Source organism: Trachypithecus francoisi, unplaced genomic scaffold (assembly GCF_009764315.1).
Source record: "Trachypithecus francoisi isolate TF-2019V2 unplaced genomic scaffold, Tfra_2.0 Lachesis_group13, whole genome shotgun sequence".
Taxonomy (NCBI): domain Eukaryota; kingdom Metazoa; phylum Chordata; class Mammalia; order Primates; family Cercopithecidae; genus Trachypithecus; species Trachypithecus francoisi.
The window spans coordinates 9,602,552-9,616,785 of NW_022681458.1; the positions used below are offsets into that span (position 1 = coordinate 9,602,552).

Sequence of the window (14,234 nt, forward strand, 5' to 3'; positions counted from 1 at the left end):
AATTTTTAAATTTTTTGTAGAGATGAGGTCTCACTATGTTGCCCAGGCTGATCTCAAACTATAGGACTCAAGCGATCCTCCCACTTCAGCCTCCCAAAGTGCTGGGATTATAAGAAGGAGCCACTGTGCCTGGCCTGCTTTTCTGTCGTTCTATTTTAAGTGAACTTACTCTGCTTTTCCCCTTAAAGATTTGACTGCCCCTAGCAGCAGATCACAGCTTCACTTTTTGTTTTCTTTTGAGATGGAGTTTCACTCTTGTTGCCCAGCCTGGAGTGCAATGGCGCGATCTCGGCTCACTGCAACCTCCGTTCCCCTACCCCCAGGTTCAAGCAATTCTCCTGCCTCAGCCTCCAAAGTAGTTGGGATTACAAGCATGCACCACCATGCCTCGCTAATTTTTGTATTTTTAGTAGAGACGGGGTTTCTCCATGTTGGTCAGGCTGGTCGTGAACTCCCAACCTCAGGTGATCTGCCCACCTCGGCCTCCCAAAGTGCTGGGATTACAGGCATGAGCCATTGCACCTGGCCCATAGCTTAACTTTAACACACCATGCCTAACAAATGCTTAATGAATGACTATCAGTTACGTATCCTAGTCATTCCGCTAAACCGAGTATGGTGCATTGCTCATTTGCTCACTATTAATAGAAAATTGCTTCTCTCTTTTTTTTTTTTTTGAGACGGAGTCTTGCTCTGTCGCCCAGGCTGGAGTGCAGTGGCCCGATCTCAGCTCACTGCAAGCTCCGCCTCCCGGGTTCACGCCATTCTCCTGCCTCAGCCTCCCGAGTAGCTGGGACTACAGGCGCCCGCCACCTCGCCCAGCTAGTTTTTTTGTTTTTTTTTTTGTATTTTTTAGTAGAGACGGGGTTTCACTGTGTTAGCCAGGATGGTCTTGATCTCCTGACCTCGTGATCCGCCCGTCTCGGCCTCCCAAAGTGCTGGGATTACAGGCTTGAGCCACCGCGCCCATTTCTATGTTTTCTATAACAGACATGCTCCATATTTTATATAACATGGATGGCACACAGAATTTAGATATAAAATGGCTCAGTTTGAGTAAACAGACCCCTGGGCTCTTAAAACTAAGCAGTGATGCAAACCAAGAACCTTGGTCAGGATAGCATAAGACTGAAATAATTAGTTGGCTTTTCCCACTTGCTAAGGTTCAGCAAGACATCTATGCACTAGACGCCTCGAATTCTGAAGGTGGAAGGAATAGCAGGCCATACACATTTTTTCTCCAGTCTTATCTCTAGACCCAGACACTAAACGTTTCATCTTTGAATACCAAGTGATAGTGATTTGAACAAACGGATAGAAATATATTTATTAAAGATTGTAAAATGAAATAATGCAGAATGCATTTATTTATCAAATAATGAAAAACTAGAAATATGCTTCACTACATAAAATGTACTATTATTCCAAAATTCTGTGGTAACAGAAAAAACTCATACACTGCTTTGGTAAAATTTTAAAAAAATCAGATAAGAGAGAAAATCTTTTCTGTACCCGTTTCCAAGGCAACCGATGTTGGACAAATAGGGTTTATAAATGCCTAGGAATCATGAGGTGTCTACAAGCCCTCACCTTGTTTTGAGCCATCGGATGTCTATTTCCATAGAAACCAGAGTGGAAATGAGGGCAGCAGCCATGAGTCAGCCTGCTGGGTGGTGCATCCCAGCCAGGGTCTGAGAGCACAGGAGCCGTGTTGCAGAAATAAACGAATTTAGAAGCTGAAAAGGTACCAGAAAAAAGCAAAAGCCTTAATTGGGAAACACTGGTTTCTTTATTGACTTGGTTAAATAATGGAAAGGTCCGGCAAGTAACACAGACATAAGACAGACGCTTCTTTACTCATTAGGTAACAGGGATTAGAAGCGTAGCCTGCACCACGCCCAGCAAGCTGGCTACGATGGGTGACCCATCAGAGGTGACTGATTCATGGAGAGCAGCTAGCCTCTGGCTCTCTGGACATGCACCCGGAAGCAGCTTCAAGTGGGTCCACAATCTCACAGGTCACGTGTGAAGGTGGCCGATGAGAAAGGAGGCCCCAAACCTTCAACAGTATGTCTCTGCATATGGAATGCAAAGTCACCTGGAGGAAGGCTGGTCAGGAAATGTCTGGTTCTATGCCCCATCATTTTCTGTTCTAGCCACATCATCTTGTTGTGCCTCCTGACACGTGCAAAATCTAGTTTCACCCTACGCGTGTTCTGCTCCTACCCCCAGCTTGTGTTCCCCATTTTGTTAATGGCGCCACCATCTTCCCAGCTACCTAGGGTCCAAAGTTACCAGCCTTCAGTTGCTCACGTCACGCCCTGTGAGTTCCCAACTCCTGCAGGTCCCACCTCCAGGAGCACCCTCTGCCATCGGCCAAGTTCAGCCCCGCTCCCGCTGCAGCCTGCAGGCTCTCATGCCAGCCTGGGTTTAAATCTCTGTCCCACCAGCTACTGCCTTGGGACCCTAGACAAGTTTCTGAACCTCTCTAAACTTTGGTTTTCTTATTCATAAAATGAGGCTAAGAATAGCACCCAGCTGGCAGAAGGGTGAGGGGAATACACGGGAGAAAGTCAGGGAAGCTCTTGGCCCATGCCTGTACACGGAAGCACTCGGAAAATACTGGCTGTGCCATCACACTAAGCTCTTCGGGTCCCCAGTGAACTTGAACACTGACACCAGAGTAGTCTTCTGAAGGCATGGCTCTGCTCACATCTCTTGGGCTCACAAATCTTCAGTGAGTGTCCATTCTTTACTCTCTGGCTCCAATTCACCCTTCCAGCTTTGTCTCCCACCCTTGCCCTCCACACTCCCTGAGCTGTGGCCAAAGTGAACCCCCTTGGTTAGCATCAGGCTGGTGCCTTGGCTTCTGCTGCTCCTCAGCTGGCATATCCCACCTGCGCTGCAACTTCAATCTGGAACCTACGCTTGAACACCTCTCTTATTTGCTAAGGTTCTTCCTTTAGTTTTTAACAAAAGTTCCTTTTGAAAGACTCCAGCCTTTGTCAATCAGGCTGATTAACAAGGGGAGCAATGTCAACGTTATGGCCAGATGCCTGGTGGCAGTCAGCTGTCCCTGCTCTGGAACCCGGGTGACAGCAATGATGGGATGAAGGAAGTGGGAAAACCAAGAAGGGGGGTTTGGGGCCATGTAAGGTCCCTGGAACTCCTTCAGGCCCAGAGCCCGTTTCTGAGAGGAGACGGAGATAAGACTAGAATGTTTGGTGCAGCCAGGCAGTGGAGGCCTCATGTTTTAGCCATGTCTTCCATTCCCTCTATGCTGGTGTTTTGATATCTGGAGCCTGCCTGGCCCTGGAGGGACTGCCCCTTCCAGAACTAGTCAGTTCTTAGGAATATTAAAACATTTGCCCCCAGGTGTGCTTTCCAAATACAAATCAACCAATCCAGAGCTCACACCCCAACCATCTCCTTTATTGGGTTCTCACACACCTGGCCACTATCCACCTGCCCTAATCACCACAGGGCTAGGTGCCAGACAAGTAGGGAAAGCCCCTTTGCTCCAGAGCCCACTGAAACTCATCCAAACGAAACAATCCTCAGCATGCTTATGCCACCTTGCCTATACTTTCCCCCTCTCGGCCTCTTGCCCCACCCTAGTGCTTCCTTGCGTGGCTCCCTGTGGCATGGCACGCCCCTGCCTCTGGGGCACTGTGAGCAGCCAACTGTCTTTTCCACGGAGCAGAGCTGTTCCCAGGCAAAATCGAGGAGAGGGGAGAATACCAGAGCAAGGGAAAGGAAAACCAGGGGCACCTTGAGGTTTGTACTGGGGCCCTCTGGAGAGGCACTCTCAGAGGAACTCGATGCTCCAGCCCTGAGCACCCTCCTTGGGCCAGACACCCTGGAGCTCCACATCTGTGCTAAGGCCACCTGCAGCTCTGGTCAAGAAGGGAAGGAAGAATAAGATTATAAAACTCCCGCTTTGTGTTAAGCTTCACTGTCACTTCCTCTGTTGTTCAACACTCACTGCCCAGTTCCGTTGTGTGGATTACGAGTCCTGTGTCGTTTTTTATTGTCTCCTTGCCTCAGTTCTTTTTTTTTTTTTTAAATCCTTGCCTGAGTTCTTAGTCCTCACTTGGAAGATCTTGTTACTCTTGATGAGTTGGACAGTTTGCTTGTTTCTATCTTGTTTAGCCCATCTTCTTGGATTTAACTTCTTGCTCTCAAGATGTACACAAGTTCCATGACCCTGTCCAGCTAGTTCTGACTGCACTTTGTTGGATCTGTCATGTCATGTTTCATTACAATTCCACTGTAGCACTCATGTGACCAGCAACCACATTCTTCTATTCCTTGTCTTAAATTTGAAGAAAAGTATTAATTTGGCCACTGTACTGTTCTAACTCTACCAATTAGCTTCTTCAAATGATTCATATTTGAATTTATTCACATTGGATTATTCTCCAAATGATTCTGGATATTAAAAAGGTGGCAATGACTCAAGTCTTTATGTATCAGGTATTTAAACTAGATTTGAAGCACAGTATAAAAAGGCCTCAAAACAATGGAGACATACTATGCTCATGGAATAAAAAACTTAAACTGATTTATAGATTTAATGTAGTCCCAATCAAAATCCCAACTAGTGGCAAGAAGGAGGGAAGTAATAAGGGAGGGAAAGTTCTCTGACTCATGGAAGGGAGGAATCTATTCCAAAGAAGCTGGATGAAACTGCAAATAAAGAATAAATATAATGAAAGCTATCTTTCCCTCAGTTTTATAGATGTCAATAATTTACCTTATTGTAACTTATATAACAGAATGTATTTGACTATGTCAGTTAAGTTGGAGTGTAAATGTCAGTTAAGTTGGAGTACAATTTTGAGACCAACCATTCAGAGTTTAATGAAAAAGAATTTGACTATTTAAACAAGATGAGTTTGTTTAAATATTGATGAGTGATGAGTTTATTTAAATCGTGATGAGTTCTTCAAAAGTGAGAAACTGAACATTTGTTTTTTATCACTTTTCAAACTAGAAATTAAAAAGCCACTGCAGCTGCATGATGAGTAGACAGGAACCCTCTCTACTATTTTTTTTCCTGTAAATCTAAAATTATTCTTCCCCAATCACCCAAAATTTTAAAACACAGCCAGTAAAGAACCTTGCAGCATAGGTAAGTTATATTGCCTTCGCTAGAGAAACACACACAACAGCCTTGTACAGTTGCCACTGTTGAATGCCTGCTGGATGGAAAGTTAGTAAAAGAAATCACAGTAGTGTCACGTTCTAATGAAACAATAGCCTGTTGAATTAAAGATTAAGCTGCAAACATGAATGCTAAGTTAATATGTCATCTGCAGAACTACACCTGGATTCGTTATTTTGCTTGTAATCTTCCAGTATCAAGAGTCACTAATCACAAAGATCTTTTATGTAAATACTTGGCAACGAAGCACAAGTAATACTGGTTGAAATATTTAAAGTGTTGGATGCTTTATTGACTTTCACGGTTTATCCTGGAACAAATGCATTGACATTTGCACTCATGATACAAAAGCAATGATGGGTAAAACCACTGGTGCCTTAGCACAAACCAAGGCAGTGATCTCAAACTCCAGCAGCAGCCACCGTATTTCACCACAGATAGATAGATGATGAATGACAGGTAGACACTTTCATTTAAGGCTGTCCTTGATGAAGTGGTAGGAATTAATTTTATTAGCTCTCAACCCTTACGGCCCATCTTTTGGAATGCACAAGCCGGTAAAGCAGTTCCGCTATACTAAAGCAGGATGGTTATCTTCAGGAAAGGGATTGTGAGATTAAGTTGTAAGCCACTTTTTTCAAGGAATACCATTTTCATTTGAAAGAGTAACTGACAGACAGACTATGGTTATTTAGACTTAAGTATATGGCAAAATGTTTTCTCAAAAATTATTGAAGTGAGCCTGTCACTTTAAGGAAAACAACCGATAGTATTTGTTAGCAATAATACGATTTAAACTTTCAAGAAAAAATGAGAATTTTGAGAAACCTATATCTGCCATTGTGAGCTCAGTAGCTTCCCAATACCTAAAGGCTTTTCTGATGCTATTGGTGTTGATATTAACTAATACACAATGTCTGATGTTGTATAATAAAATGTATCAACATTTGGGGCTGGGCGCAGTGGCTCAAACCTGTAATCCCAGCACTTTGGGAAGATGAGGTGGGTGGATCACCTGAGGTCAGGCGTTCAAGACCAGCCTGGCCAATATAGTGAAGCCCTGTCTCTACTAAAAATACAAAAAATTAGCCAGGCGTGGTGGCACATGCCTGTAATCCCAGCTACTTGGGAGGCTGAGGCAAAAGAATCACTTGAACCCAGGAGGTGGAGGTTGCAGTGAACCGAGAGATTGCACCATTGCACTCCAGCCTGGGCGAGAGAGCAAGACTCTGTCTCAAACAAATAAACAAGCAAACAAACAATTTGGAAAAACTATAAAACTTGGTAAGCCAATATTTTCCAAATGATCAATCAATTATAATACAAAATCCTGCATGGGTAAAAGAGCTATCGAAAATGTCAAACAGGCAGGATGTCCGTAGAAATTGGGAAGTACGAAAAGCAATATAATAATTATTATTATTATATTTATATGATTATTATATTATTATTATTATTTTGAGACAGAGTCTTTCTCTGTTGCCAGGCTGGGAGTGCAGTAGTGCGATCTTGGCTCACTGCAACCTCTGCCTTCTGGGTTCAAGCGATTTTCCTGCCTCTGCCTCCTGAGTAGCTGGGACTACAGGCGTGTGCCACCACACCAAGCTAACTTTTCTATTTTTAGTAGAGATGGGGGTCACCATGTTGGCCAGGATGGTCTTGATCTCTTGACCTGGTGATCCGTCCACCTTGGCCTCCCAAAGTGCTGGGATTACAGGCGTGAGCCACCATGCCTGGCCATAATTATTTTTCTGAGACACAGTCTCACTTAGTTGCCCAGTCTGGAGTGCAGTGGCGCAATCTCGGTTCACTGCAACCTCCACCTCCTTGGTTCAAGCAATTATCATGCCTCAGTCTCTAAGTAGTTGGGGTTACAAGCGTGCACCACCATACCTGGCTAATTTTTGTATTTTAGTAGAGACGGGGTTTCATCATGTTGGCCAGGCTGGTCTTGAACTCCTGGCATCAGGTGATCTACCGGCCTTGGCCTCCCAAAATGCTGGGATCACAGGCATGAGCAACTGCACTCGGCCTGAAAATCAATATAATTAAATACACCATATCAATAGTATGAAAGGGAAAAAAACAAAGAATGATCATCTCATATGATGAAGAAAAAGCATTTAACAAAACCCAACACTCAGCAAACCAGGAACAGAGGGAAACTTTCTGAATCTTATAATGAGATCTATGAAAAAATCCCAGCTAATATCGTACTAGATGGAGAAAGACTGAAAACGTCCACTGTAAGATCAGGAACAAGCGAAAGATGCCTACTCTCTCCACTTCTATTCAGCATTGTACTAGAGGCTCTAGCCAGGGCAATTAGACAAGGCAAGAAAATAAAGGATAGCTAGATGGAAAAGGAAGTAAAATGGTATCTATTCACAGATGACACAGTCTTGTTACACACAGAATCCTAAGCAATCCACACCAAAACAAAACAAAACAAAAAAACCCAAACAAATCCAAAACCCACAACAAACAAAAAACTCTTTGAGCTAATAAATTCAGTAAGGTTGTAGGATACAAGATCAATATTCTAAAATCAATTGCATTTCTATACATTAGCACATCTGATTGTTAGGGAACAATCAGAAAATCGAATTAACAAAATGCAAAATAGATTATTAATCTTAATTATTATTGATTTTAATTAACAAGATAAAAATGATTTATTTATTTATTTATTTGAGATGGAGTCTCACTCTGTCACCCAGGTTGGAATGTAATGGTGTGATCTTGGCTCACTGCAATGTCTGCATCCCGGGTTCAAGCGATTCTCCTGCCTCAGCCTCCAGAGTAGCTGAGATTACAGGCACACACCATGACGCCCAGCTAATTTTTACATTTTTAGTAGAGACGGGGTTTCACCGTGTTGGCCAGTCTGGTCTCAAATGCCTGACCTCAGGTGATCCGCCCACCTGGGGCTCCCAAAGTGCTGAGATTACAGGCGTGAGCCACTGCACCTAGCCAATAAAAAATTTTTAAATTGGTTTCTAATTCCACATTGCAACTAACTTTTAATAAACTATTACCGGTCTGATTTTAAAGTAATACTGAGCAAAAATATCTATCTGAAAAGGTTTGAAAATACTTCACCCCTTTCCAACTACACAGGTGTGGGAGGCTAGATTTTCTTTATGTCCTTCAATCAAAACAACATATGACAACAGATAGAGTCCAGATCAAACTGTGTTTTTCTGATCCAGACATTAAAGAGATTGGGAAAAAAAAAACAAACCAAAAACCCACAATGCTACTCTTTTTAAAATTTTGGTTTGAAAAATAATTCTTTTTCATAAGAATATCTTATTAATATTAATGTGATAGATTATTGCCATTTTAAGTTATTTAATATTTTAATATTTAACATTTTATCAGATTAAAGTTCTCATTTAGAAAATTTTGATAGACAAAATACTCATAAACTCTTCAGAATCTTCAGTAATTTTTAAGAATGTAAATGGATCCTGAAACCAAAAATTTGAGAATGGTTACTTCAAACCTTATATAAACATGTATGTTTTTCTTTCCTATGTATAACATGTTTAATAACTAAAACTTAAATGAAAAAATTAAAATCTTAAAAGAAAACCTAGGAGACTATATGTAAAATTTAGGGTTAGGGAAGACTTTAACCAGGACAGGAAACCCAGGAGCTATAAAAGAAAAGCCAATATATTTAACTTTTTTTTTTTTTTTTTTTTTTTTAGATGGAGTCTCGCTCTGCCCAGGCTGGAGTGCAGTGGCATGATGTTGGCTCACTGCAACCTCCACCTCCTGGGTTCAAGCCATTCTTGTGCCTCAGACTCCTGAGTAGCTGGGATTACAGGTGCGCACCACCATGCCCAGCTGATTTTTGTATTTTTAGTAGAGACAGGGTTTCACCATGTTGGCCAGGGTGGTCTCGAACTCCTGGCCTCAGGTGAGATGCCCACTTCAGCCTCTCAAATTGCTGGAATTCAGGCATGAGCCACCACACCCTGCCTCAATCTTTAACTTAAAAAAATGTTTTCAAAAGATTTGTGGCTAAAGAGATTAGAAAAATATATCTTTAAAACATTTGTAATGATGGTGAAAAGGGTTTGGAAAGAAGCACAGCTGAAAAAAACAGAAAGGATACGAAATTGGAAATGTACAATGTAGCAAATTCAAATCCAGATTGGCAAAAAATTAAAAAAAAAAAATAGAGTAACAGCACCTATTGCTAGTGGAGATGGAGGGAAGAGGCTCCTTCATGCTCTCCTAGTGAAATCTGAATTGTTAACAGCCTTTGAAAAGAGCAATCTGGAAAAATCTATTATAAAAAAATACATTTTGATTCAGCAGCAAAAGCCCATATAAATAAAAGCTCTGGTAAATAAGGATATTTTTACAAAGATTTCAACTACAGCATTGTTTGAAGTAATAAAAATCTAGAAAATTATACATTCATAGCATTAAAAAGTATCAACTTGCTACACTGCCTAACTCAGAAGGACTTTCAAGAAACATTAACAAGAGAAAAAGGTGTAGAAGTATGTGTGTTCCTATCTCGATGTTATCTAATTTTGAAAAACAAATACTGACAAAAGTATATACGGATCTGTGTATAGTACACACCTCCGTGTACTCTGCCTGTGCATCTTTTAAGTACGAAAGAATGTGCACATACTAGATCATTAACATGGGTTTCTTGGGGGGGGTTTGATGTGAGTGCAGTGGAGGGACAAAGGATAACGCTTATGCTTGTGCTGTCTCCCCTAGAGGATGCCACCCTTGCTGACCACACCCTTCCCTTCCTCAACCAATCTCACTTCCTCTTCACCCCAGGCCAGCCATCTCCCAGTATTCCCGGAGTACTTGGAATTTCTGCAGCACTTCCTGTGTCTATCACCTTTATGAACCGATAATCCGTATTTATTTTCTGTTACTTGCTGTTTTGCATTCATGTAAATCTCACAAGAAGGCAGTATAGGGCAGTGGTTAGGAACATGGACAACTGAGTCAGACTACCTGGATTTGAATCCCAGCCCCGTAAGTTACTTATTAGCTGTGTGAACTTGGCAAGTGACCTATTTCCTCTCTGTCTCCTCATCTGTGAAAAGTGAATAAAATAGCACCTACTACAGGGCTGCTGAGAAAAGGAGATGACTGAACACCCATAAGGTGCCTAGAACAGAGCCTGGCACCCGGCAATGCCAGCAGGCGGGAGCTGCTGTTGTCAGAATCACTGTGATCTTCCCTATCTAGGCTGGAAACTCTTGGAGGTATTTTAAACCACAGATACTCTTTTAGATTTCTTTTGCATCTCCTCCCCATTAGTTCCTACAATAGTGTTATTTTGAGGCCCTCAAATATTTGTTGAGTAAATACATGAGCAACTCTTAGATTTGAGAACTTTGTATAGAAGGAAATTGCTGAGCATATGATTGTCACTTACATGGCAACCAGCAAGTAAATGTCCATGGCTGACCTCACCTGGCACTTAAACCTATTTTGTCAAGAAAGGAGAATATTTGTCTTAAAACCAGTCTTCTAGACTAGCACAGAAAGGCCTTGCATTTCTACTTAACGAAGCCATACAAGGAAACTGGCTGTGATATATAGTAAGGAAACCTGAGTCACTGGGGGTGAGAACAATGGAACCAGGCTCCTAAGCTTAGTGATTTACCATCAGCCCTTTTGTAACATATTACGTCTGTTTCATATAAAATAAATGCATCAGGTAACACATTTCTCCAAAGTGCTAAATGAGACGCATTTGAAGCCTTAAATAACAGCTGTCATTGTCCATTCCCTGGGGTATATTGTCCAAGCTGATCTAATGATGGTTTTGTTTCTCTGGAGGTTTCAATGGGTCTTGGGCCTTGTGGGCCAAGAAAGTATAAGTGGTTTAGAAAACAATGAAAACACCCATCTTTTCGATGCCATCTGCAGACTCTTCCTGCCTTGAATGTTCAAGCTCTCCCTCTAGGCTGGAGCTATCCCATCAGCATTTGAACATGCTCAGGTTTCTCTCATCTTAAAACAAACAAAAATGCACCCCTCAGCCACTATTGCTCTTCTGTGCACAGCCCGATTGCGGGAGGAGCAGCATACACTTATTAAGCCATTTTCTCACTTCCCACCTGCTCCTCAATCCATTCATTCGGCTTTTGCTCCATCAACCCACAAAAATGCACAGCAACTGACTTCCACGCCACTAAACCCCATGTCCTGTTCTCACTTCTCTCTCTTGAGGAGCCTCAGAGCCTCTCTGCATTTCTCACCCGAACTTCCTTATTCCTATTCCCAGCTTGCAGTTTATAACGTCAGCAAAGAGGGCGTAAATGTCCACGCCTTTCTGCTACATAGGCACACGTATAATCCATAGCCACGTGCGCTTATACATTTGCCTCTTCCGAAATTATTGGTCAAATTACTTTATGATTTCCTTTTTTTATTTGACATTATATCCTAGACAGTCTGTAAATCAGAACATGCATTTCTAGCTCTACCTTTATTTTTTTAAAATTTTAGTATATAAATGTATGTATATTCAGACATAACTTTGTTAGGTTAGCATGTTAGATCAAGTCATTACAAATTACAGAGAAAAACTAGACTTTGCATCGGGGTTCTCTTGAGAGTTTCCAGTGGGGCAGGGATAGTAGTGGTGGAAGCTGTGAGTGTACAGATTTCAGCTCAATGTGATTTAGAGTGAGCATAATTTACCCTGGTCTCAGGCCCCATCCCACTAGAGTCACTTTTTTTTTTTGAGATGGGGTCTTATTTTGTTGCCCTGGCTGGAGTGCACTGGCAGGATCTTAGCTCACTGCAGCCTCTGCCTCCCAAGTTCAAGTGATTCTCATGCCTCAGCTTCCCCAGTAGCTGGGATTACAAGCGCATGCCACCATGTAACCAGCTAATTTTTGTATTTTTAGTAGAGATGGGGTTTCACCATGTTGGCCTGGCTGGTCTCTAACTCCTGGCCTCAAGTGATCCGCCCACCTCGGCCTCCCAAAGTGCTGGGATTGCAGGTGTGAGCCACTGTGCCTGGCCCCATTAGAACCATTTTATCTTTAGAGTTGCTAAGCAGCTAACTGAAAAGAGTGGTTTCATTTTCTGTGTTTTGGGTCTAAATATTAAATGAAAGAACATTCACATTGCTAAGCAATATAAGGTATGACTCCAACACCTTGCAAATAATTTTGCTGTCTCCTTTAGAGCTGTCACCTTGGGAAGTGATAACCACATTCCAACAACAGTGCTACTTCTCAAAGGATTCTGGGAAATTTTCTTTTAGCCTAAGATCGGTCACTCTCTTTTTTCCCTCCAACTTTGACAGATAGTTATAAACGTAATGCTTGCCTCCGGTGAAAGCTGAGTAAAATCCAGGCAAGCCCGGCTGTGCCTGGACTGCCCCTGCTGACACCGGCGTGGCACAGTGAGGCCTACCCGGGAGAAGGAGCCCCCATCTGCTGCCATCTGGTTCATCACAGAGTCCCATTTGGCCCAAATGACAGATCCTTTCCTTATAATTTTCCAACTAAGCCTCTTCTAGGAATCTTCTGAAAATTCTAGTTATCACAAGTATTTTCAAACATCAACCTCTTAAAAGAATAGTGAAAGTCCAGAAAATTACAAGACTTCTGTGTTTGTTCATTTATAGTAGACAATTGCTTTCACAAGGAAATTTCCAAAAGTTGAGTTCTCATCATTAACTAGAACAGTTGAACAAAATGAATTTTCCCTTATAAGATAAAAAAAAGGATTCATAGCAAAAACAAAGCAAAACGAAAAACCAAAGCAAACCAGAAAACCCAAAGGGATGACACAAGAAGGAAAAAAAACAGATCTGGAGAGGAACTTCTGGACACAATGAAAAAAAGTTGTTAAAAACAAATAATTAAACATTAATTTAAACTATCATTTAGAATGATATTGAAGGGCCAGGCACAAAGGAGGTGTGCCTCATTATAATCAAAAGAAGGCCACCTGAGTCCGGGAACTGCCCAGGGGCTGGCAAACAGTGGCCCATGTGCCAGGTGCCTGCTTTCGTATGCCCGCTAGCTAAGAATGATTTTTGTGTTTTAAAATATTTGAAAAAAGATTTAATGACATAAAAAAAATTGTATGAAATTCAAATTTTCAGTGTCCATAGTTTTACAGGAACACGGCCACGTCCAGCCACTTATGTACTGCTGACAGCCACTGCGTTACAATGGCAGAACTGAGTGGCTGGAACAGAGACTGTGTGGCCTGCAAGTCCTAAAATAGTTCCTATCTTTTTCTTTACAGAAAGCGTCTGCTGACTTCTGTTCTAAACCCAATTTTACCACCATCAACTCTTTGTGTGAGCTCAAGCTGGTGTTTTTCCCTCTGGCTCCACCTATGTAAACAAAGGGGCCTGGAGAAGAGGATAGGGGCCAGGACCCCTATCTGGAGGTCAAGCTCTGCACTGCGGGACAAGGCAGGAAAAGCCAGCAGGAGCACGCGCCCGCTGATGCCACCTGCAGCCCATGAAGAAAACGGCAGGGACAGAGGCCGCCTGCTGAGGAAGCATCTCCCAGCAGATCTCAGCACATCCTCTCTAGCGGGCGCTCTTAAATACCTCTTTCCCAACCGATGCCATCAGTGATCAAAAACCTGGCTTTTACACATTTCAGAAATGGACAGGCCATGACTCCAAACAAAAAAACATCGTCTGACATCCACTTTTTCAGTGAATGCTCCCCCCAAAAATAGATGAAAATGTCCCAGTATTCACTGCAGGAGTAACTGCTCCCCGCAAATGAAGGCAGCCAGATCAAGTATGACCAGAGGGGACAATAGGTCTTTTCCTTCTAGGTCTCTGAAGGAAAACCATGTAAAATCTTGTCATCTGAAAATCCAACTACAGTCCCCGAGTCACCATTCTTTACATCATTTCAGAGACTCACATACATTAACTTCTAAACCTTCATGCTCTAAAACACAAGTAGTAGATTTTTCACAGCTGAGGAAACACGAATCAAAAGAATGCAAATAACCAGAGAAAACTGGTCAGTTCCGTTAGCTCTGAACTAAACCCAGGACCCCTCAAGCCAGAGACTCTCGCCAG

At 42.3% G+C, this 14,234-nt stretch overlaps 1 protein-coding gene across 2 annotated transcripts in view; it reads right to left on the minus strand.

The window, feature by feature from the left end:
• ARMC9 (armadillo repeat containing 9) overlaps positions 1–14,234 on the minus strand; it is a 188,546-nt gene that overhangs the window by 67,749 nt on the left and 106,563 nt on the right. The gene's annotated exons all lie outside the window — the stretch shown is intronic.